Genomic DNA, 24,276 nt, shown 5'->3' with positions numbered 1-24,276 from the left:
CAGCATCCCTTATGGTCCCCAGAGCACCTCCAGAAGTAATTCCTGAGTGAATGATCCAGGAATAACCCCTGTGCATCTCCGGGTGTGACCCTCCACCCCCCAAAAGAAGAAAAACCTTGTCCTCTTGGTGGGACGCCCACCTTGGAGTAGTTTCTTCTTGAATGCTATTTCATCTGGCAATAAGATCCCTTATTTGGGGGGACATAATGGATGGTCTTAGTGATTGAGTTGTTAATACACCAGGAAATGAAATGATTTGGTTCTTTTGGTGGGGGACACTCGAGAGCGCATATGTGAATCAAATCCTGGCCGACTGTGTGCAAGGCAAGTGCTCTACCCACTGTACTGTTGCTACAGTTCCCCAGCCATGGAACATTCAATATAAATTAAAAATTGGCTCACTATTAGAAACATTTAAAATCCCTTAGCAATCTAGAAGGAAACAAACCTATCTTAATCTAGTGGAGGGCACCAGGAGTGAGTGTCATACTCAGTGCCAAGTGTTGAGAAGTTTGTCTTATCTTTTTTTCACTTTTTATTTTAGGACCATACCTGGTGGTGTTCAGAACTCCCCCTGCTCTGTGCTCCAGGAGGAACTTTAGGGAATCGTATATGGTGCCAGGGATAGAACCTGGGTCCGCCTGATGCAAAGAGAACCCCCTCTCCTCTGTACAATATCTCTAGCCTTCTCTGGTCTTTTAAGGATGCTCCATTAAAGCTGCTGCTGCTGCTTCTTCTTCTTCTTCTTCTTCTTCTTCTTCTTCTTCTTCTTCTTCTTCTTCTTCTTCTTCTTCTTCTTCTTCTTCTTCTTCTTCTTCTCTTCCTCCTCCTCCTCTTCCTCCTTCTCCTCCTCCTCCTCTTCCTCCTCCTCCTCCTCCCCTGGTGATGCAGAGGGATTACTCCTGGCTCATGCACTCAGGAATTACTCCTGGTGGTGCTCAGGGGACCATATGGGATGCTAGGAATCAAACCTGGGTCAGCTGCATGCAAGGCAAATGCCTTACCCGCTATACTATTGCTCTAGTCCCTCCATTAAAGCTTCTTGAAAGACCGGTCTTGAAGCTATGAATTCCCTAAGCTGCTAACAAATTATTTTCGTCAATAAGAAAATTAACATGTTATGGGTTAGGTCTCTAAGAAGAATAATTCCTTTTATTATCAACAGACATGAGAATGGATGTAACTGACTCCAGTTGCTAGAGTAATTTTTTATGGAGAGATTCCCATATGCCAGGGATTATGTAAACAGTCTCACATTTAATCCTTGATAGATGTCTTGTCAAAGTCCTTCATTTCATATACGATGACAAAACAGGCTCAAAGGGACTAGTTCATTTCCCCATGCTGGGACTAACATTTCCCAGCACGTAGGATTTGTAATGTTAAAGCTCAGGTGGACTTGGGGTAGCAAGGATGGTTCGATCCTAGCCTGCAGGCCCACAGGTGAGAGTTAGGAAGGAATTTGAGAGTTAGGAAGGGTTCTGAGTGCTCAGACAGCTGGTTGTTGTAGTAGAACTTTCCAAGATGACTTCCAGAAACACTTCTGAACTATGTCTCAGGCCCCATTTCTTTTTAGGACTCTTACAAAGTCCTAAAAAGCTTGGCTATTTGGTTTCCAGGAGTCAGTTAACAATACATTTCACACTGCCAGATGTGATCCCTAAACTCAGAATTATGGGTAAGACTGGGCAGCTCTAGGTGTGGTCCCCAAATAAAACCAACACAAAATTAAAACAAAAAACAATGAACTCAAGTGGAAGGCACCTGATATGGCAACAGATGAGGTGCAGATGGGACCAGAGAGAATGAAACAAAACAAAATAATAAGAGACCTGAAACCAATATGATGCTCAGAAGGCATTTGTTACAAGGGGCAAATATCCTTTAATGGGAAGAGCTAGTGTGGGGCTGGAGTGATAGTACAGGCTGGAGAACACTTGCCTTGCATGTGTCTGACCCAGGTTCAATCCCTGCACTACATCTATCTAGTCTCTGTAATACTGCAGTACTGAGCATTGCCCTGTGTGTGGTCAACACCCCCAGTTTCTCCCCACCTCCCCCCAAATAGCTGGATAGCTAGTGGTCTGGGATTTAATTCCACCAAAAAACTTGCTCTTACCGAATGTTTATGATATGCCTTCTCTCTATTTTGTGGATCAAACTCAGGGCCTCACACATGCAATGCAAGTTTCCTATTGCCATGCTACATGCTGGCCACAGGCCAACACTTTTTAGCATTTTATAGGGATTACATAATTCAGTCTTACAAAATAATCTTTCTTATTGTTCCTGTTCTAGGGATGAGGAAACAGAGATACAGAGAGGTTAAAGAACTTGCTGAAGCAACGCAGTGGTATCGCTAGTATTAAAGTCACAGTTAAGCCTGAGCCCAAGTCCTCAGTATCCCACCAGTGCTTGTCCTGGGTCCTAAATACGGGAACAGGACAATGAAGTTGTTTGTGATGTCTTGAGTTGTCCAAGAAAAAAACCCCAAACCCAACACTAAAACCCTAAAGCACGAACACTGCATTTTACCTTCTATTCGTTAGCTGAAACTCCTCCAGGAAGGTGCTGTATGAACACATTCTACAGGCACTGATCAAAGAGCCAGCAAAGTCCCCTCCCCTGCCCACTTCCTGTTCTGAGTTAACCACTTTCAGTTCTTGCCCTTAGTAGCTCTTGGTAATTCTCCCTAAACTTTTCTTTCTGTAGCCAATTTTTTTCTCCTCCCGTTTTAGGCTTATCTATAGGAAATAAGATTTTAGCTCATGTCTTCACCTACACTGGCACACGTGCTTTTTATTGTTTCTGTTCCCTCTTTGCAGCAGATTCGTTGACCTCAATCTCGTGTGGGCCCCTTTGGATGTTGAGTCCTCCCTTCCCGGGCCGCGTGTTTTGAACCACCTGCCTGTAAAGGGCGTTCTAGAAGTCCAGTCTGTAAGTGAGTGACGGAGGGGCCTTCGGAGTCCCTGTGTAACTTTGCCCAGCCTCCCGAGCCTCTGCTGAGTTTGGCTACCTCAAAGGCCCGGGAGAGTTTGAGCCTCTGAGTTTTACAACTCCAGAGAGTTGTAAAACTTTGACTTCTGTGGGAGCTAGAGGCGTGGCAAAGCTGGCAGGAGCGTTGGGATCTAAGTGCATTTCCACCATTTTTCAACCCTAACTTGATCCTCCTCCCATCCAAGGGCTATTGGGTCTCTGTATGCTGGAGACTTTGGGGAAAGTCTATGCTGAAACTTCTTGGCTTCTCGGCTCCTCTGGGTTCTGCTAGCCCATTTTTTGGTTTTTTTTTTTTTTTTCTGATCTCCTTTAAGCTGCCCATGTTTCAGTGCTGTTGCTTCTATTCACATTCTTCTTGTCTTAGAAACTTTATTCCTAAAAGAGAAACAGCTCTTTTTTGTGTGTGGTATGAAGGACAGTTGGCGAAGAAGCAGATTTCAGTATTTGATGTGCCATGTCTGTCCTCCAATTCCATAGATATTTCAAAAACATTCAATGCAAACCAGATCAGAAAGTTTTGGGATTTTTTTTCTTTTTCTTTTTGGAAGACACCCGGTGATGCTCAGGGGTTACTCCTGGTTTTGCACTCAGGAATTACTCCTGGCGGTGTTCAGGGGACCATATGGGATGCTGGGAATCGAACCCAGGCCGGCCGCATGCAAGACAAATGCCCTATCCGCTGTGCTATCACTCCAGCCCCTGGTTTGGGATTTTTTAAGGGAAGGATGAATACAGTTCTGTGAAAAATGAGTTTGCCTAGTTTTTTTTTATTTGGGGGCCACACCTGGCAATGCTCCAAGGTTACTCCTGACTCTGTGCTCATGAATTACTCCTAGAGGTGCTCAGGGGACCATATGTGATACCTGGGACTGAACTCGGGTATGCTGTGTGTGCAAGGCACTTGCCCTACCTGTGTACTATCTCTCCAGCCCCATGGGTTGTCAAAGCTTTACTTGCTATTTAAAGTGTACCTTTCAGTACTAGAGCATTACATGTTATGTCGGTTTCATCTGGGTGCTTGGCAGAAACAGATAATCTACCTGTGAATCAGAAGTGGCAAACTACATGGAAGATTGAGAGGGGCTGATAAGAAACTTTTGAAGACTGGAGAGATAATACAGTGGGTCGGGAGTGGGTAGGGCATTTCCCTTGCATACTGTCAACCAAGCTTTGATCTGGCACTGCCTGTGGTCCCTCGAGCACCACCAAGAGTGACTCCTGAGCCTAGAGCCAGAAGTAAGCGCAGATCACTGCAGGGTGTGAACCAAAACTAACCAACAGAAATGAAACTTTACTAGGCTTCAACTTATAATTAGAATAAATAAACTCTAATGAATTTTAATCAGGGATCAAAAAAGTTTTGGTACCTTCCTTACTCAATTATTCTTTTTTAAAAAAATTTTTATTAGTGAAACACCATGAGGTACAGTTGTAGACTTACAAATTTTTGTGCTTGGGTTTCAGTTATACAATGACCAAATACCCATCCCTCCACCAGTGCCCATTCTCCACCTCCAATGCTTCCAGTATCCCTCCCACCCCCCAACCCCCCAATCCCACCCCACCCGTGTGGCAGGGCATTTCCTTTTGCTCTCTCTCTCCTTTTGGGTGCTGTGGTTTGCAAAGAGGCATTGAGTGGCAATCATGTTCAGTCTATAGTCTACTTTCAGCATGCATCTCCCATCCTGGGAGGATCCTCCCAACACCCTTTATTTGGTGCTCCCTTCTCTATCTGAGCTGCCTTTTCGCCTAGCATGTGTGGCTGGCCTCCAAGCTATGGAGTGAACCTCCTGGTACTTATCTCGACTATTCTTGGGTGTTAGTCTCCTATTTTGTTACTTTATGTTCCCCAGATGAATGCAATCTTTCTATATCTGTTCCTCTCTTTCTGACTCATTTCGCTTAGCATGATACTTTCCATGTAGTACCACTTGTGTGTAAACTTCATGACTTCATCTTTTCTAACAGCTGCATAGTACTCCATTGTGTAGATGTACCAAAGTTTCTTTAACTAGTCATCTATTCTTGGGCACTCGGTTTTTTTCCCCCAGATTTTGGCTATTATGAATAGTGCAGCAATGAACATAGAAGTGCAGATGTCATTTTGACTGTACTTTTTGCCTCTCCAGGATATATTCCCAGGAGTTGTATAACTGGGTCAAATGGGAGCTCAATTTCTAATTTTTTTTGAGGATCATGCATACTGTTTTCCAAAGGGCTAAACTGGTTAGCTTTCCACTGGCAGTGAAGGAGGGTCCCTTTATCGCCACATCCACGCCAACACTGGTTGCTTTTGTTCTTTTGGATGTGGGCCAGTCTCTGTGGTGTGAGATGATATCTCATTGTTGTTTTGATCTGCATCTCCCTGATGATTAGTGATGTAGAGCATTTTCTCATGTGCCTTTTGGCCATTTGGGTTTCTTCTTTGGGAAAGTTTCTGTTCATTTCATCACCCCATTTTTTGACAGGGTTAGATGTTTTCTTCTTGTAGAGTTCAACCAGTGCTTTTATATCAACCCCTTATCAGATGGGTATTGGGTAAATATCCTTTCCCATTCTGTAGATTGTCTTTGTATTCTGGTCACTGTATCTTTTGAGGTACAGAAGCTTCTTAATTTAAGATAGTCCCATTTGTTTATCTCTGTTTCCACTTGGTTGGTCAGTGGACTCTTATCTTTGAAGATACTGTTAGCTGCAATATTGTGGAGGGTTTTGCCGACCTTGTCTTCAGTGTACCTTATGGATTTTGGCCTGATGTTGAGATCTTTAATCCATTTTGATCTGACTATTGTGCATGGTGTTAGGTCGAGGTCTAAGCCCATTTTTTGGCATGTGGTTGTTCAGTTATGCCAGCACCATTTGTTGAAGAGGTTTTCCTTGTTCCACTTCACATTTCTTGCTCCCTTATAAAAGATTAGATGTTCATACATTTGGGGTTGTGTGTACAGATATTCCACCCTGTTCCATTGGTCTGCAGCCCTGCCTTTGTTCCAGTATGATGCTGTTTTAATTATTACCGCTTTGTAGTAGAGTTTGAGGTTGGGGAGGATAATGCCTCCCCACGTGTTTTTCCCAAGAATTGCTTTAGCTATTTATGGGCATTTGTTATTCCATATGGATTTCAGGAGTGCTTGATCTATTTCTTTGAAGAATTTCATGGGTATCCTTATAGGGATCACATTGAATCTGTATAATGCTTTCGGGCTTACTCAATTATTCTGCCAATTCCCGGATGTCTCTATGAGATAATCAAGAGCAATACACAAGTTTTCATTCGAAAATAACCCTTTCCCTTCTAAAAAGCGATGTCTATCCATCTCAATCTCACGAATCTCACGAAGACAATGTTTATGAGAAACGGTCTCATTCCTGATGTTCCATTCGCTCTCAATGGAATGAACATCTCCAAATGCAACAGTTATGTGTACCTAGGTAGAGAAGTCAACTTGATGAATGCCTGGCACCTGAGTTGCGCAGGAGGAAGAGAGCAGCTTGGAACGCCTCCAAGAGCTCGAAGAAATAGCTAAGAGGATGAAAAACCTCCGGCTCCAGGCACATCTCTTTGATTCCACTGTTCTTCCTGCATTAACATATGCCTCAGAGACCTGGGCCCTACGAATACAGAATGAGAATGCTATTTGGATCTCCCAAAGAGGAATCGAAAGAGCAATGCTTGGACTGTCAGACTTCACTCAAATGAGAAAAAGAATTTGGAGTTCTGACCTCCGTCAATGGTCAAGAATCAGGGACACTGTCTGGTTTGCCAAGGTGTCGAAAATCAGGTGGGCTGGACACGTAACGAGATTTGGAGACGACTGCTGGACTAGAGCCATTACCAACTGGATCCCATGGGATGTCAAAAGATGGCGTGGCTGCCCACCTACAAGATGGTCAGACTTCTTTGTCAAGACCCTAAATGATTGGTTTGAGGCTGTTCGTGTTCCTAGAATGAGCAGATGCCATTGGTCTACACTTGCACGTGACAGGAACGAATGGAGACATTACTGGTGCCGGCTTGAGCAAATTGATAAGTAACAGGATGTCAAGTGATCAAGTGATACATCTCAAAAGTCAGCATCCAAAAAATGTGAACCAAAAATCTTTGCCCTTTCCCATAAGACTGGTGTAGACATGATCCCATCCAATCCACCTGGGGTCAGGATGTGGAATTTGAGCAGCCCAGAGAAGAGATGAAAGCTGCAGGAATGTCTGACATTTCTCCAGAGCTCATGGCCTTGGGGAGTGGGACAGAACCATTCCAGGCCCAAGGCTCACTCTCTCACAGCCCTGCCAGCTTGTAGTCACAAGCCACTCCAGTTCCAAAGGCCGACTGTGCCGGTATGCATGTTATCCACGTGTACTACACATGTAACTACCATACCATACCTCCATGTTACCATATTCCCTACACAAGGTCTTTGTTCAGGCATTTTTTAAAATAATTTATTTATTTATTGAATCACTGTGGGAAAAGTTACAGATCTTTCAGGTTTAGGTCTCAGTCATGTAAATATCAAACACATTTCCCTTTACCAATACTTATTTTTTACCACGAACCCCAATAGAACCCCACCTCCCACCCCTCCCAATTCCTGTGAGGCAGATGAGTTCTAGTTAACACTCTATCTACTTTGACTAGATTCATTGTTTCGATAAAAGATTCACCACTATTATTTAGAGTTTACCCTTCCCCCCCAAATCAGACATGCTGAAAAAGCGTTGTGAAATGATTTGCTTTCTACAGCTGGGTTCAAGAATTAAATGATGTCGCACGGCTGCTATCGCTGCCGTGCGGTTTTGGATTTCTGCTATTTTACTTATTAACCCTGGAAGTATTTATACTAAAAGTCAGATAATTAAGAGATTGGTTTCTGTGCTCTGGAGTTGTGGCCGTGCCGAAGAGCCACTCGTGGGGGGCAACTGGTGACCTCGGTAGGGCGTGAAGGACGGGCCAGAATGCCCCCCTTCCCATGAGGTTTTTGTCGTCCCCGACCCCCGGCTCATACCTGCTGTCCACAAGGCTCCCATGCGGCCGCCATCTTTGTTCAGGATTTTTAGTTGCCTATGATTCTGGAGGTCCTTGATGGGAGTTTGCAGGATGGATGGGTTGAACCTGAGCTGACAAGGTGAGGTGGTGTCTCAAAGGTGCAATTCATCTCATGTCCAGATACTATCCCAGTGAATGATGTTCAACAAACCATGTGATAAATATATGCTCAGACACAATTCTTGCCTTCAGGATATTACAAACCAACAAGAAATGGATCATTCTTTTTTTTTTCCTTTTTGGGTTACACTCGGCGATGCACAGGGGTTACTCCTGGCTCTGCACTCAGGAATTACCCCTGGCTGTGCTCAGGGGACCATATGGGATGCTGGGAATCGAACCCAGGTTGTTCAAGTGCAAGGCAAATGCCCTACCCGATGTGCAAGTGCTCCATGTAAAGTCCTTCAGGATATTACAAACCAACAAGAAATGGATCATTCTTATACTTGGTTGACTACTTCTGGGAGAGAGTGAGCCCAGAGACAGATATGAAACTCAGCTTGGCTTGCAGGAAAAAAAAATGGCGCCAAAGGGCTGATTCTTAAGGTGGTGACAGAGTTTGGTGAATGTAGTATAGTGGTGCTCTGAGCAGATTCTACATGGGCAGCACCTGCAGAGACTTCAGCACAGGATGCCTGAGCTCTACCTGGGCACTGATACTGACGACTTTGCCTCGGATGTGCTCAGTGAAGCTGTGTGGCATTAGAAATCATGAGAGCTCCTCTCTAGCGGGTTGGAGAACAGCAGGTAGGATGCTTGTCTTGCCTGCGGCCAAAACAGGTTCTATCCCCCTCACCCTACATGTGAACCCCTCGGTAGTGGCAGGGGTAATTCCTGAGCCAGGAGGAAGCCCTGACCATTGCCAGGTATGGCCCCCAAACAAAACCAAAATTAGCTCTAGTCAGTTGATTAGATGAAAAGTTTGAAGACCTCTGCTCAGACCTGTGGCTGTCACATTGTGGGGACCAGAACCAGATGGGATGCTTGTTAAAACACAGCCAGCTGTGTGCCTTGCCTGGATTTTTCTTGGAGGCCCAGGGGATAGCCCAGGGAGTTGGGGTGCATGCCTAAGGTTTGACCCTCGGCACCATGTGCTCCTATGAGCAGCTCTGGGCGTAGACACCACCAGGCACTGACCAGGCCTGGTCCTGGGGACGCCGGTACCACACTGCCAGGTCCCAGCATTGAAACCACTGGCCTAGTTGGTTGAATGGCCCTTGGGCACCCTGGGCATGACTGAGTAGCACTCCCTTTCCCAACAAAAACATAATTTCTAGAATACTAAGGATGAACAAGTAGGCCTGGAAGGGCCCATATGTGATAAGAGTTTCCCAGGTGGTGCTGATCTGATCCGCTGATTTGCGGTTATAGGTACTTCTGTGTTGGAATCAGGAGCCGGGAACAGGGAGGGCAATGTGGAAAGCAGAGGAAGGAGGTTTTCCCCATGGCTGTGTGGTAGCACTGACAGGTTCTGTAGAGTAGAGCCCCAGACCCACATTTGCTTCCGGAGGAATAACTGTGTGAGGACTGAGGATGGTCGGGCGAGGGAATGGAGAACCAAGGGAGTCAGTTATCTGGCTGAGAAATGTGGAGCACTTGAAATAAAGGCCAGAGCAGGGAGGGAGGTCACTGGAATGTGGGAGGAGGTAGGAAGGGGAGGGAGGGTGGGGCCAGCAGGTTTTCTGGCTGGAGTGTTGGCAGGGTCTGAAGCGGGGTCTGAGGAGAGGAGGGAAAGGAACAAGTTGGCGTTGGACAACAGTGGCTTCATGATGCCAACGCGATCTTTTCCTGAGGAGTCTGGTGCCCGGGAGTGGCACTGCTAAGTCATTCAACCCCTCTCAGCTCAGCCCTGGGCCATTGAATCAGCTATTGACTCTGTCAAGAAATAGGGTTAGGGGAGCTTCCCAGAGCTGTGCCAATGTGGTCTTTGTAGAGTTTTATCTTCAAGGGCTGGTTGGGCTGAATCCCCAGTATTGCATGGACACACAAAGGTGTTTTCAAATGACTGGTGTGTGTGTGTGTGTGTGTGTGTGTGTGTGTGTGTGTGTGTGTCAGCGGGGCTGGCCCTAGGGCTAAGAAAGTCTTGCAGGCTTTGCCCCGAGGCTTTGCTGAATTTTCTGGTGCAGGGGCTTGGGCCCCTGATGGCTTCCCTCAGCACCTGATATGACTTGTCACTCACGACCCGGAAGCCCTGTGGCGTGGGGTCCGCGGGCCTGGGAGCGGCAGGTCAAGGGGGTTTGGGTTTCCTTGCTGAGGCGCTGCAGATGGTGCTGTGGTTTCTGCCCGCAATTCCTTCTCTGCCCCGGAAGGAAGCAGCAGGATGAATAGCGTGCTCTCCAGGCCTGTGGCCAGTGTCGTTCTCTGTCTGTGGCTCACACACACGTCGGTGGTCTCAGGATGGGTGTCTGGGTGGGGACAGGCGGGTAGGCCCCACGTCTGTCCACGCTGCCCTCTGGGAGCAACTGGAAGATGAGCATGTCGGTGTGTCCGGCCTGTGAATACCGTCTCCTTCCCTTCCTGTGGTCATCCCACCCTGCAGCCCTGCTGTCCCCTCCACCCTGCATCCCTGCACCCCGTGCCCTCCACATCCCATCGCTTCAACCCATCTCCCTCAACCTGCATCGCCACAGTCCCATCCCCTCTCTCCCTCCCCTCCAGTGTTCCTTTCACGCTGTGTCCTCTCACCCGCACTCCCTCCATGCCGGTCTCCTCGCCCACGCCACCTTCACCCCGTGTGCCTTCCACCCTCATGCCCTTCAACCCTGTCCCCTCCACCTGCACCTCCTCCATGCCCCATTTTCTCCACCCGTGTCCCCACCACCACCCCACATTCCCTCCACCCCATCCCTCTCACCCCTTGTCTCCAGCTGCAGGGGGCTGGGCTGCAGGGCGGGGCTCCCATAGCAGCCCGGGGCACTCTGAAGACTGGTGGACTTGGCAGTGCCCATCAGCTGCAGTTGCTTGCCTCGCCAGAGGGAGCTTCGCGTGGGTCTCCCTCACTTAGGGAGCCTGCTGGGGGTGCAGATGCATGCAAGACCTGCTCTCTGCAGCCCCCACACCACTGCGGAGTGACCCCTGCAGTGAACCCCCACTCTGCCTGCGTCCCTCAGCAAGTCTGTAAGTTCTTATTGACTGGGACCAAGTTCACTGTCCTGTCTACTGGCACTTAGGGCTGTGGTGTCACAGGAAGGTGTGTGCCAGTCCCTGCTATCACTGGGTCTGTGACTTTGAGCACCAGCACTTGTCTGTAACATATGAGAGGGAAACCCAGATGGGAGGGGTGTGTCAGTGGCTTAAAGAATCGAATGAAAACATAAAGGCATTTTCTCAGGAAAACAGGCAACTCTTTGGAGGGAAAGCGCGGGGCCTCCAAATCCCGCAGAGGGAATAAAGCCTCCCAGCGAGCTGGGGTTTAGCTGCTCGCAACAGGCGATCACTTGACTGGAGAGTGGGCATATGACCAACAGCTGAGACTAATTAGCTGCATCGTGGGTTTTACTGACTTGCCTGGTTTTGAAAGTTACAAAAGACTCTTTGGAAAACCTCTACCAGTACCATCCCAACTTTGGCGTTTCTTTGCATTAGAAGGCAACGTTTTGGAAGAGAACACGTGATTGGAGGTTGTCTCGCTATCCTTGTTAACGGACTCCCATCTAAAACCTCAGAAAAACAACCAACGGTTTATGCTTTGTCAAGGTATGTTTTTCATTTATCTTTTTTGATGGCTTGTTTTTATTGTTTATTTTGTGAAGCAAGGTAGTTTGTATTGATACTTATTTAGGAAGACATGAGGAGAAAGAAAGCGAGAGAGACATATTTGAGAGGGAGAGCACATCTCCAGAGTGGAGATAAGCAGGCAAAAAAACGAAGACAAACGGGTTACTTATTTAAGGGAGAACACAGGCTTGAAGAGCAAGCCTCTTGACTTATTTTAGAGAGACTGGGAAATCTGTTAATCTACTAATATTTAAGGGTTTCCGTTATGTGTGATTCAACATAATATATACTACCACACATATTAACCTTTCCCCCAAACCAACGACCTCAAGACATCTGCCAAGTTTCTTAAGGTAACTTTGAAAAATTAATTTTCACTTGCTATAAAGTAAGAATACTGAATTTTCTCTCTCTCTTTTCTGTATTTTAATAATTTGGGCATTTAAATCCTAGGTATTTGAATAAGAGAGCCAATTAAGGAACTGTATTTCTCTAAGATTTTTGCTCAGCCTCTAAGCATTTTATCCACAAATTCAAATGTACATGGATTTTATTTTTAATGGAGCAATAGCACACCGGGTAGGGCGTTTTTCTTGCACAAGGCCGACCCAGGTTTGATTCCTCCATTCCTCTCAGAGAGCCCGGCAAGCTACCGAGAGTATCCTGCCCGCATGGCAGAGCCTGGCAAGCTCCTTGTGGCATATTCAATATGCCAAAAACAGTAACAAGTCTCACAATGGAGACATTACTGGTGCCCGTTCAAGCAAATCAATGAACAATGGGAGGACAGTGCTACAGTGCAGTAGCTTCAGTAGAGGATTTCTATATTTGTTTTAGTATAAAGTATTTTTTCCCCTATGAGTTAAATTTGCTTTCAAACTGTATTTATTTGGTTTGGGGTCACACCCAGCAGTGCTCAAGGCTTACTCCTGGCTCTGCTCTCAGGGATCGCTCCTAGCCTGGCTCTGGGGAGCATATGGAATGCCGGGGATTCAACCCCAGTTAGTTTTGTGCAAGGCAAACGGATTTTCCACAGTATTAGCTCTCCAGACACAAACTGTTCATTCTTTTAGATTTGGTAAAGGCATAAGGGAAGGTTCACATCAGTTAGGAATGGTTAGTGAAAATATGTTTTGGTGGAAGCTGGGGACGATGAGTATGATGGGATGTTTCATTATACAACAGTGCTTGCTTTGTCGGACTGCTGTAACAAACTGTACAAGCTCATAGTTTGGGAGCACAAATCTGAGATCTCGAGAGAGAGATCTGGCCCTTGGTTTGTAGATGCTTTTCCCCACCCCTTATCATCTTCGTTTGTTTTCAGATTTATTCTGATGACCTTTTTTTTTTTTTTTTTTTTTTTTTGTGGCGAGCACTCCTAGTGGCGATTGGAGGCTCCTGCTAACTTGGTGCTTGTGTTAGCATGAAAGTGGGCTTGTTCCTGAGCTCCCGGTGTCTTGTGAATTGTATGAAGGATTTGCAGACAAAAGTCAGATGCTTGAGCCGGTTTAGGGTGCCTGCCTTGCATGCAGCCAACCTGGATTCTATCCCCAGTACCCTGTATGGGCCCCTGAACTTTACTAGAGTGATGCCTGAGTACAGAACCAGGAGAAAGCCCTGGTTTATTTGGGTGTGGCCTCCAAATAAACAAAACCCCCCAGCAAGTCGGATGCTTAAGAAGTGGAAGCTGATTGTACAGTTTAAGTTGATGGGTCAGCCCAGCTCCAGCAGGTGAGATTTGTATTTTTATTTTATTATTAATATTTTTTTATTTTTTAATCTGAGCTGGAGCGATAGCACAGCGGTAGGGCGTTTGCCTTGCACGCAGCCAACATGGCCGACCCGAGTTCGATTCCTCCGCCCCTCTCAGAGAGCCCGGCAAGCTACCGAGAGTATCTCGCCCGCACGGCAGAGCCTGGCAAGCTCCCGGTGACGTATTCGATATGCCAGACACAGTAACAACAAAGTCTCCAATGGAGACGTTACTGGGCCCGCTTGAGCAAATCAACGATCAACGGGAGGGCCTTTTAATGAATCACTGTGAGATACAATTATAGACTTACAAACTTTCGTGCTCACGTTTCAGTCATACAATGATTGAGTACCCATACCTCCACCAGTGTCCATTCTCCACCACCAATGGTCCCAGTATCCCTGCCACCACTCCCACCCCACCCTCCACCTCCACACCCTGCCTCTGTGGCAGGGCATTCCCTTTTTACTCGCTATCTCCTTTAGGGTGTTGTGGTCTGCAATGCAGGTATTAAGTGGTGATCATGTTCGGTCTAGTCTACTCTCAGTATACATCTCCCATCCCAAGTGGGTCCTCCAAGCATCCTTTACTTGGTGGTCCCTTTTCTATCTGAACTGCCTTTTCTCCTAGTATGTGAGACAGGTTCCCGGGCCTTGAAGCAATCCTCCTGGTACTCATCTCTACTATTCTTGGGTGTAAATCTCCCATACTGTTATATTCCATAAATGAGTGCAATCTTCCTATGTCTGTCCCTCTCTTTCTGACTCATTTCACTTAGTATGATACTCTCCATGCTAATCCACTTCTATGCAAATTTCATGACTTCATCTTTTCTAACAGCTGCATAGTATTCCGTTGTGTAGATATACCAAAGTTTCTTTAGCCTGTCATCTGTTCTTGGGCCCTCGAGTTGTTTCCAGATTCTGGCGATTGTAAACAGTGCCAGCAGACGAGATTTAAAATAACCAATTAAACTAATTAGATTACTTGGTTAATAATAGCACAGTGGGTAGGGCATTTGCCTTGCACAAGGCTGACCTGGCCAACCAGAGTTCGATTCCTCCACCCCTTTTGGAGAGCCCGGCAAGCTACCAAGAGTATCTCGCCCTCATGGCAAAGCCTGGCAAGCTACTCCTGACGTATTCGATATGCCAAACACAGTAACAACAAGTCTCACAATGGAGAGTTACTGGACCCACTCCAGCAAATCGATGAACAAGGGAAGGACAGTACAGTGCAGATTATTTGGTGCCCACCCTCTTGTCCACTGTATCACTTGGGAGACCATGTAGCCCCTGGGTTCGAACCTGGGCCTTGATGCAGAGTATGAGCTCCACCTTTGAGCCAGCTCCCAAGCCGCATAATCTCTTTGACCCTTGATTCCTTTTCTAACCGTCCTATCTTCATATAAGATGATAATCTGAAGGATAGGGAAGTAGGATTTCAACATATGAACTGACGGTTGTGGGGGTGGGGGTGGATGGGGAGAGGAGGGAGGGAAAGACAAGTCAATTTCTAACAGCTATTTGCAAGATTTCTCAGTGTCACATTTGAGAGATTTGTCTCCAAGTGATTGCAATAAACATTTATTAAGTCAGTTTACTGCCCGGCCTATGCTAGCTGTCGTGTTTGTGGAGGTGAACGAGATGTGGGCTCTGCCCACTCATGCTGGTTTGGTCAAGTACATGACTGCAGTTTCTCATGTGCACGTGTGTATTCCCTTATCTCTTCTGCTGAGGAGGGGCTACTGCATAGTTAGGGATCCCAGAGACCTCTTAGGACCCTGACATATGGGCCACCTAATAGCCCTGAGGGGCACATGTACGGAGTCCCTTGCCCCAGCACAGCCTAGAAATGGAAGGGTCTTCACGCACCTACCTCTGGCTTCCCTGCTTACAGGCTTGCTAGTTCTTAGGTGTGTGTCTGAACCACAGAGCCGGGCTTGGTGAGCTTGGCTATGAGTTCTTGCTTTTCACCTCAGAGGGACTTTGGAATACTGCTATCAGAAATCACAGCAGGAAAACATCTTGAGCCAAAGTGCCATTCTCCGCCAAGAATTTTGCAGTAGGAGTATTGGAAAACGTTTTGTGGGAGAAGTGTTTATTCGTGAGCACATCTCATTCATTGAAGCACCAGGTTGCATTTCATCTTTTCTTTGGGAGTTCACCAGCATTAAAATGCAAGAAGCTTTTGCCTTTCTCACGAATTCAGCAGAAACCTGGGCCCAAGGGATGACCCCACATCAGCCAGACCTGTGTGTGTCCTGAGCAAGCCTGGGGCAGCCTTTGTCCTGTCCAGAACTTTAGCCCTTGGTGTCACCCACAGATGTTAGCAGAACCAGCTATAAAGACCCCCCCACCCCAACATACATAGGCATCCTGATGCATAAACACACCCGACGGCTCCTACTTGTCCTGTGACCTCTGTGCTTGCCTTTGAATTACAGATGGTTTCATAGTTGTTCAGTTCTATGTCTTATGTCTCCTTGACTGAATTTCGAGGGGAAGAGTTATATCTTCTTCACATTTGTAGTCTTTAAAAATGGTTAATAGGATGGTGAGTAGATAAAACACAGGAAAAGTAAAGCTGGCTGAAGAGATAGACCAGGGGTGAAAGCACTTGCCTTGCAAGTGGGCAATGATGGTTTGATCCCTGGTATTGCATATGGTCCCCAATTTCTTCAAGGAATGATCCCTGAGCTCAGTGCAGTAGTAAATCCAAGTCCCTTCAGATATTGCACAACCCCTAACCCGCCCACCCCTCATAAGGTTTACAGGTCTTCCTAATACCTGTTAAACTGAAGAATCCTTTTGTACTACAGCTCTTTTCCTTACTCCTCTTCATCTTGCTAGATCCTTACTGACTTAGAAGGTACTCAGAAAAGATCCAGGTTGCTGTCTGAGCCTTTGCTCAGATGGTTCTCATCTTTGACCTTCTGGGGTCTGCCTGTCCTGTAAAACTATCATCTTGTTTTCACACAGAAATTCATGCTTTATAAAATGTGTTCACACAAGAGATACTTCCACCTGTCCAAGAGTCCCGGTGGTTAGATTCCCATACTCAGGTGCTTGGTTGGGAGAGGCGACAGCTTCTCATAGGTCACGCAGTGAGGGAACAAGTAGAGAAGTTCAGTTCTTGTCATTTGAAACCCATTTCCCTTTTGATAACCTGCTGTCAGATGTTCTCTGTGGTATACCTGACAGTATACTTCTAATTAACTTATTTGCCCTTGGTTGAAAATGAGTTCATGGGGCTGGAGTGATAGTACAGTGGGGAGGGCATTTGCCTTGCAGGCAGCCAACCTGGATTCAATCCCCGGCATCCCATGTGGTCCCCCAAGCACTACCAGGTATAATTCCTGAGTGCACAGTCAGGAGTAATCCCTGAGCATAGTTGGGTGTGGCCCCAAAAGAGAAAAAAAAAAAGAAAGAAAATGAGTTCATTTGCTTCCCTCTCCTGCTTACCAACCACTGGATGGATTCTGGATCACCAATTTCTTTCATGTCTTTCCTTGCTGTTAGCTGAGTAGAAGTTGCTTCTGAAATATTATTGAGTTGAACGCACATACAATTTAGTTTGTTGAAAGGATAAAAACAAACCAAACCAACAAACCCAAGCAGCTCTTGGTTGTACTCAGACACCATTTGAGTCACTCTTGAGATAAGTCAGCAGGACACAGAGGGAAGCAGAGGAAGGATGAGACTTCGAGAGCACACCACAGGGCAGATGCGATTAGCATTTGAGTGCCAGCTGGTCCATTGTCAGCCCTGTGAGGAAGGGTGGTGGAGAAGGATGGTCTAGAAAATGTGCCAAAGTCCTGGAGAGTGGAGACACATGTGTGACATGGGAGATAATGCCTAGACGTTCCTGGTCAGTACCCATGTAAGGTCATGGAGAGGAAGGCACTCATTCCTACTGAGTATAGGCCGACAAAGGAAAAACCCAAATAGAATGTGTCTTTTTCAGGAATAGCCCCCACATGAGAAGGAGTGGAGGGGGCAGCATTTGGTTTTGCTCACCACCATCCTATTCATCACTTAAGTGGTGAGAAAGGACCCTTGAGAGTGTTCTGTGAAACAACCAGCCTTTCCCTTTTCCTACGGCCACAGTGGCCTTGAGCGCTTGTGATTAGAGTGAAAAGAACTCAAGACATATTGTAGTTTCTGTGTGAGTCCCTTCCTACACATCTGGTTCAGTTGTGCTAGCCTGACAGTTCTGAGCTCAGGAGGTCATCGGTTGCTGGGGCTTGAACTCAGGGTCTCAAACCTGTCCTGTATGCTAGTCCTTTGGGTTTCTTCCCTGTCCCAGGGAACGAAAATGATTGCATTGTCACCGGTGCATGGAGGTGTGTTGTGAAGATGAATTCGTTCCATGGATTCTTTGCTCCACACAGTGAGGTGGTGTAAAATTTCAGGGTTTTTTTTTTTTTTGACAAGTTGCATACCTACCTCAGCCTTTTTCCTGAAAGGATCATGGGAATCCACAGACTGGTCTGGGTTTTGTTTCAGAAAATAATTCTGCATCTCCTGGACTCATAAATACTTTGCATATTAAAACATTTTTGAAAAAAAATTTCCCAATGGTAGAAGTGTACATATCTTTATTTATGAGCTTTGGTCTCTTACAGGGAACATAAGATTAAGGGTTTTATTTGTTTGTTTTGTTTAGATTGGAATAGATCTTTGAGTTGGAGCAATAGCACGGCGGGTAGGGTGTTTGCCTTGCACGCGGCTGACCCAGTCGACCCGAGTTTGATTCCTCTGCCCCTCTCGGAGAGCCCGGCAAGCTACCGAGAGCATCTCCCCGGCATGGCAAAGCCTGGCAAACTACCCGTGATGTATTCGATATGCCAAACACAGTAACAAGTGTCACAATGGAGACGTTACTGGGCCCGCTCGAGCAAATCAGTGAACAACGGGAGGACAGTGACAGTGACAGAATAGATCATTAATGCCTGTTACTTCTGGTGTCAGCAGTGTTGGTTGTTTAAGAACTGTTTTAGAGGAGTGAAAGGCATGTGTATCTCAACTGTTTAGGAATTTAAGGAAATTCTTTTGAATTAGGAATTGTGAGGGTTAGGGCTATAGCTCAGTGGTATAGCCCATATTTCACATAGGTCCTTTGTTCTGTCCTCAGCAAACCCCACCCCAAAATAAATGAAACTATTATAATTTCTGTGCAGAATAATTTTCTCTCTCACACTTTGCATAGCAGAGTCTAAAATGTAAGTATGTAGAAGCCCATTGAGCTATCTTTCTGGCCCCATATGGAAGTTTCTTTATTCACTTTTTTAAATTTTGTTGTTGTTGTTGCTTTTCATTTTGGGGGTACACCTGGCTGTATTCAGGTCTTACCTCTGGGTCTGTGGTCAGAGAAGAATCCTGGAAGGGCATAAGGAAACATATGGAGCGCCTGAGATCAAACCAGAGTAGGCCACATGCAAGGGCCACTGTACTATCTTGCCAGCCCCACCCACTCCTTTTTAAACAAGTCCTCTAGATTCTTTCTGAATGACCATCTTAGCTATATATATATGGTTTTTTTTTTTGGGTCATACTTGGCGATGCTCAGGTGTTACTCCTGGTTCTGCACTCAGGAATTACTCCTGGCGGTGCTCGGGGGACCATATGGAATGCTGGGAATCGAACCCAGGTTGGCTGTATGCAAGGCAAACACCCTACTGCTGTACTATCACTTCAGCCCCTTAGCTATATTATTATTATTATTATAGCTATATTGCTGGGCTGGAGCAATAGCACAGTGGGTAGGATGTTTGCCTTGCACGCGGCCGACCCTGCCAACCTGGGTTTGATTCCTCTGCCCCTCTCGGAGAGCCCGGCAAGCTACTGAGAGTATCACGCCCCACACGGCAGATCCTGGCAAGCTACCTGTGACGTATTCGATATGCCAAACACAGTAACAACAAATCTCACAATGGAGATGTTACTGGGCCCGCTTGAGCAAATGAATGAACAATGGGAGGACAGTGCAGTGCAGTGCAGCTATATTGCCATAGCTATAATAATATATTATTATATCATTAAATATAATATATTATGAATATATGATACCATGCTAATATCATAGTCATATAATAATATACTTCTATATTATATAGAAATTGCATGCTATTTTGTAACCCCTCTATTTTTGACCTTCTGCCTTAAAACTTCTATCTCAGAGGGGACGTAGAAAATAGGGGGTTGGTTCATGTATTCAACTTTATTTCAGGTGTGACTAAGGACAGGGCTTTATGAGGGAATAGCTTCTGACCTGATGTGGACTTGTCATCTGTCCAGGAAGGAAGAGGAAACCTAGTGGAGGCACGTGGCCGGAGCAGTGTGGGTGGAGGGAGCAAGTACATCTGATCATTTCCTCTGATTGAGAAGGTAAGAGTCTCTCTGACTTTTGGGAGTGGCAACTGCCACTTGTCTTTTATGGGGATTGTTCCTTCTGGCTGTGACCAGGCTTTTCCCAGTCCATGTGGCGGGGTGCCCTGAATTCCTGGACACTCTCCCCCAGATCCATGAACCCTGTCTCTTACTTCTTCATCTCTTTCATTTGTTTGTGCTAGGCTGTGTCTGAAACCTTGATGTTGAGCCCCGTGGCCTGGTGTGGCATGTGGGCATCTGCACAAGGCTCCATGCACTCTAGGGCATGCTAAGGGTTTCTCATTCCTATCTCATCCCGAGCCTTTTCTCCATCTTTTCAGATAGCTTTACAAATAAGAGCTTTAATTTAGAACATCTGTTGTAACTTCATTAGTAGAGATGATAGAGTAAAAGACAATATTATCAATTTCTTCTGAATTTATTGGAATACATCAAACTAGCAGAGAGTATTTTTAATGTTTCTCTATGGGCGTAAGGATTGTTCTTTTCCCCTCTTTATACTGTTCTGTGCGATAATTTAGTATAAAGTAGTGATACTTTAGTTCTGTGTGATAATTTAGTATAAAGTACTAAACTGTATAAAGTATTAGTATAAAGTATTTGTTAGTATAAAGTATTAAAGTACTTTAGTATAAAGTACTAAACTGTGTGTTCTATGTTATAATTTAGTATAAAGTAGTGATGATTTAGTATGAATTATAAAATATAATAGTAGTAGCACTGTAGCACTGTCCTCCCGTTGTTCATTGATTTTCTCGAGCAGGCACCAGTAATGTCTCACAACATATTGTGAGACTTGTTGTTACTGTTTTTGGCATATCAAATACGTCATGAGTAGCTTGCCAGGCTTTGCTGTGCGGGTGAAATACTCTTGGTAGCTTGCCGGGCTCTCTGAGAGGGTCGGAGGAATAGAACTCGGGTAAGCCGCACACAAGGCAAATCCCTTACCCGCTGTGCTATCGCTTCAGCCCCATAATAGTAGTATATAAAGTATATAGTAGTATATATAAAGTATATATTACATAGTATAGTAATATATTCTCAGTTATTTTAAGTTTTTTCTATCAGTATTTCATGCGGTTTTCCAAAGCATATATTTTTGGAGGTGGGGGAGTTGGGCCCCAGTGAGTGGTGCTTGGGGGTGTCTCCTAGCCTGGTCCTCAAAATTCTCTCCCAGGGATATGCACAGAAGACTGTCCGAAAGGTGCTGGAGGTTGAACCTTGGCCTCCAGTGTGCAGTGTGCTCATAGCCCTTGGGACTAGCTTACTGGTTTCTCAAGGCACATCTTGGGCTTCATACCTTCGATTTATCAAGATTCATCTGTGTATATTTTCTTATGGCTTCAGTAGGTCTATTTCGATGCAGAAAAGGAACACCAGTGTAGTTAGTTATCAACATCTTCCCACAGTTTCCTTTTTTAAGGAAATTGGTTTCCTGCCCTGAGGACAGGTTCACTTCCTGTAACTTTAGTAGAAATTTTCCTGGGACTCTTCAGACCCACAGCTGGTTTTCCCCCCATGAGTGAGGCAATGATTCTGGTCCCCTAGATTCTACAGCTTTATTGATCTTCTAAAGTTTAGGTCACCCTTGTAATTCTCGCCAGGGATACCCAATATGGTTCAGATTTTTTTCTTCCCAGGTAATTATTCTTTTCTTTAAACAACATTTAAAAAATGTAGGCACCATGATTTACATATTGATAATGGTATGTTTTCATGTATAAAATATTCTAATACCATACTCTCTACCTGTGTGTCCACTTTCCTTCACCATTGTCTTAGCGCCCCCACCTATATAAGCCCTCCTCACATCTCCCTTGCAGTGATCTGCTTCCCACTAAAGACCATTTCTCAGTTTTTGTTGCATTTGGGCATTTGTTGCTTTACTACTATGTTTATTTATATCCCACATATGAGGGAGATTATTCTGTGTTTGTCTCTCTCCTTCTTCATTCTTTTTTTTTCCTTTTGGGCTTTTTGGGTCACTACCAGTGATGCTCAGGAGTTACTCCTGCCTCTGCACTCACGAATTACTCGTGGTGGTGTTTGGGGGACCGTATGGAATGCTGGGGATCGAACCTTTGTCATTTGCATGCAAAGCAAATGCCCTACCCGCTGTACTACCCCTTAGGTCCCCGTGCCTCTCCTTCTGACTAACTTCACTCAGTATGACACCTTTCAAATCCATTAGTGTAGAAGTATATTGCATGATTTCATCTTTTAGACAAATAGTATAGTAATAAACTTATAGCCAAGAAGAATTCCATTGTGTATATATAGCACAATTTTTTATCAACTCATCTGTTCTCCAGCACTTGGGTTATTTCTGGATTTTGGCTATATTATGAGCCTTGGAGTATAAATGTTTTTACCCCACTTTATTTACACACCATGGTTTACAAAATTTTTCAGGATGGTTTGTTATAGGCATTCAGGTTTCCAATACCACTTCTACCACCACTGTCTCCTTCCCACCATCATGGTCTCCAATTTCCAAACTACCCCCCAAACCTGCCCTCTTAGGCTCACAATAATTTATTTTATATAGCTTGTTATCACTAAATGACTAATGGAATGATAAAAGAAATACTTCGGTATAAGAAAGTTGGTGAAAATTGTTTTATCTCACTGTGGGGACATTATGTTCTTGTTGGAGGGTTTACTAAGCTGTTGTTGCTAGTTAAACCTTCTGTAATTAATGTTTTTGTTAGTAATTAAGGTTTTTGTTAGTCAAGGTTAGTTGGCTTCTATGTTACGTTCCCATCCAATCTGGCGTGCCTGGCAGTATGGCAGCAGCTCGAGGGGTGGGAGGGGGGTGTGAGCGCAGCTGCAGTGGCTTTGGTAGAGCAGGAGCTGCCCCTTCCCTCCTACCCCCCACCTGAGATTGCTCCAAGGTCTCAGCCAGGACTGGGTATCCAAGAAATTTTTCAGCTAGTTGATCTCTTTTGAGATTTATTTATGAGTCTCTGGACCAGAGCTGGTAGATGAGCTTCCATGGTGATGGCAGTGGGACGTGGGTGTGGCTGCCAGGACTTCCAGAAGTACTGGGAGGTGGGCAGAGGTTGTCCATCCCATCTCCAAGAAGGTTGGAGTTCTCAGCCAAAACCTCCCAGTGTACTGGAAATTTTTGGTAGGTTCATCTTCTGTGAAGCTCAGGCAGTGGAGTCTGGCAGGAGGCATGTGGCAGCTGTTGGGGTGAAGTGTGGCTGCTTTTGGGGCAGGAACTTGGCCTATAAACGTCTTTTCTGAATATAGTTTTTGGATCCTTGGGGTAAATGCCAAGAAGTCGAATTGCTAGGTTATATGGCAGATCAGTTCCTAGCTTTTTAAGAAGTATCCGTCCATATTGTTTCCAAAAGAACATTAAACTAGTTGGCATTCCCACCAGTGGTAAGGGTTCCTTTCTCCTACATCCATGCCAACACTGGTTAACTTTGTTTATGATGATCTGTGCTTCCCAGGTAATTTTATAAGTTTGTAGTCATGTGGGAGACATCAGAGATGTGGCAACTTTAGGAGATGCCCAATAAAAACACTTAACATACTTTAAAAAATGAGTTGTCACTTCTTTTCATTTTTAGTTCTTTGGCCATGCCAGGTAGTGCTCAGGAACTACTCCTGGCTTAGTGCTTGGGGGACCATTTAGTACTGGGGATTGAACATGGGGGTCCTGCACGCAAAGGATGTGCTCAACCCTTCAACCCATCTTCCTGGCCCTGTTCTGTTGATTTAAAGTATTTAGGCATATAGTAAGAGTTTGGGTACCAAAATGCTGACCATTGAATGAGATGATTCAATGCTGGCTTGACACCTTTGTATTCCAAACTCACACCCTAGGCTCTTGATGGGTTCTAGTTGGATGGGCCTTTTTTGGGAGCTTCTTGGTGGAATTTTACTTTAATTTCATCTGAAATATTCCTCCCTCATCTTTATTTTGGGAGGAGGGTTGTGTTGTTTTTGAGTCACACCCAGCTATGTCTGAGGGATCACTCCTGATTCTGCATTCAGGGATCACTTCTCATGGGCTTGGGGGACATATATATATATATATATATATATATATATATATATATATATATATATAACTAGGGTCAAACCCGGGTTTGATTGCATGCAAGGCAAATGCCCACTTCTCTGTCCCTCTCATCTGTTTTATATGTAGGAATGCCAGGTAAGGTTTATTTGAAGAAGGAAATGGTTGGTTTTCCATGGCAATGAAAACTTTGCTACTATGATGTTATGTAAGTTCTATTAAGACCCCATGCAGGAAGAGCCAACTGACTGTGAACACATTCAACTGCTGTAGCCAAGGAGTAAAGCAGATTAGGTCTGTCATATTTATGAAAGTCAGTAATAGGTTCTCTAAACAA

General features: G+C 45.2%; 1 protein-coding gene across 1 annotated transcript in view; it reads left to right on the top strand.

Annotated features, from left to right (window-relative positions):
- Positions 1 to 24,276, top strand: part of RAB27A (RAB27A, member RAS oncogene family) — an 85,978-nt gene that overhangs the window by 13,683 nt on the left and 48,019 nt on the right. Inside the window, exons 2-3 of the mRNA XM_056115597.1 lie at positions 11,630 to 11,740; positions 19,814 to 19,903. The gene's annotated coding sequence lies outside the window, so the exon portion shown is untranslated. The remainder of the gene's footprint in view (positions 1 to 11,629; positions 11,741 to 19,813; positions 19,904 to 24,276) is intronic.

This window comes from Sorex fumeus, unplaced genomic scaffold (genome assembly GCF_029834395.1).
Source record: "Sorex fumeus unplaced genomic scaffold, SorFum_2.1 ptg000029l, whole genome shotgun sequence".
Taxonomy (NCBI): domain Eukaryota; kingdom Metazoa; phylum Chordata; class Mammalia; order Eulipotyphla; family Soricidae; genus Sorex; species Sorex fumeus.
Note: the sequence above shows the minus strand (reverse complement) of the source record. Positions and strands in the feature narration are given on the sequence as shown.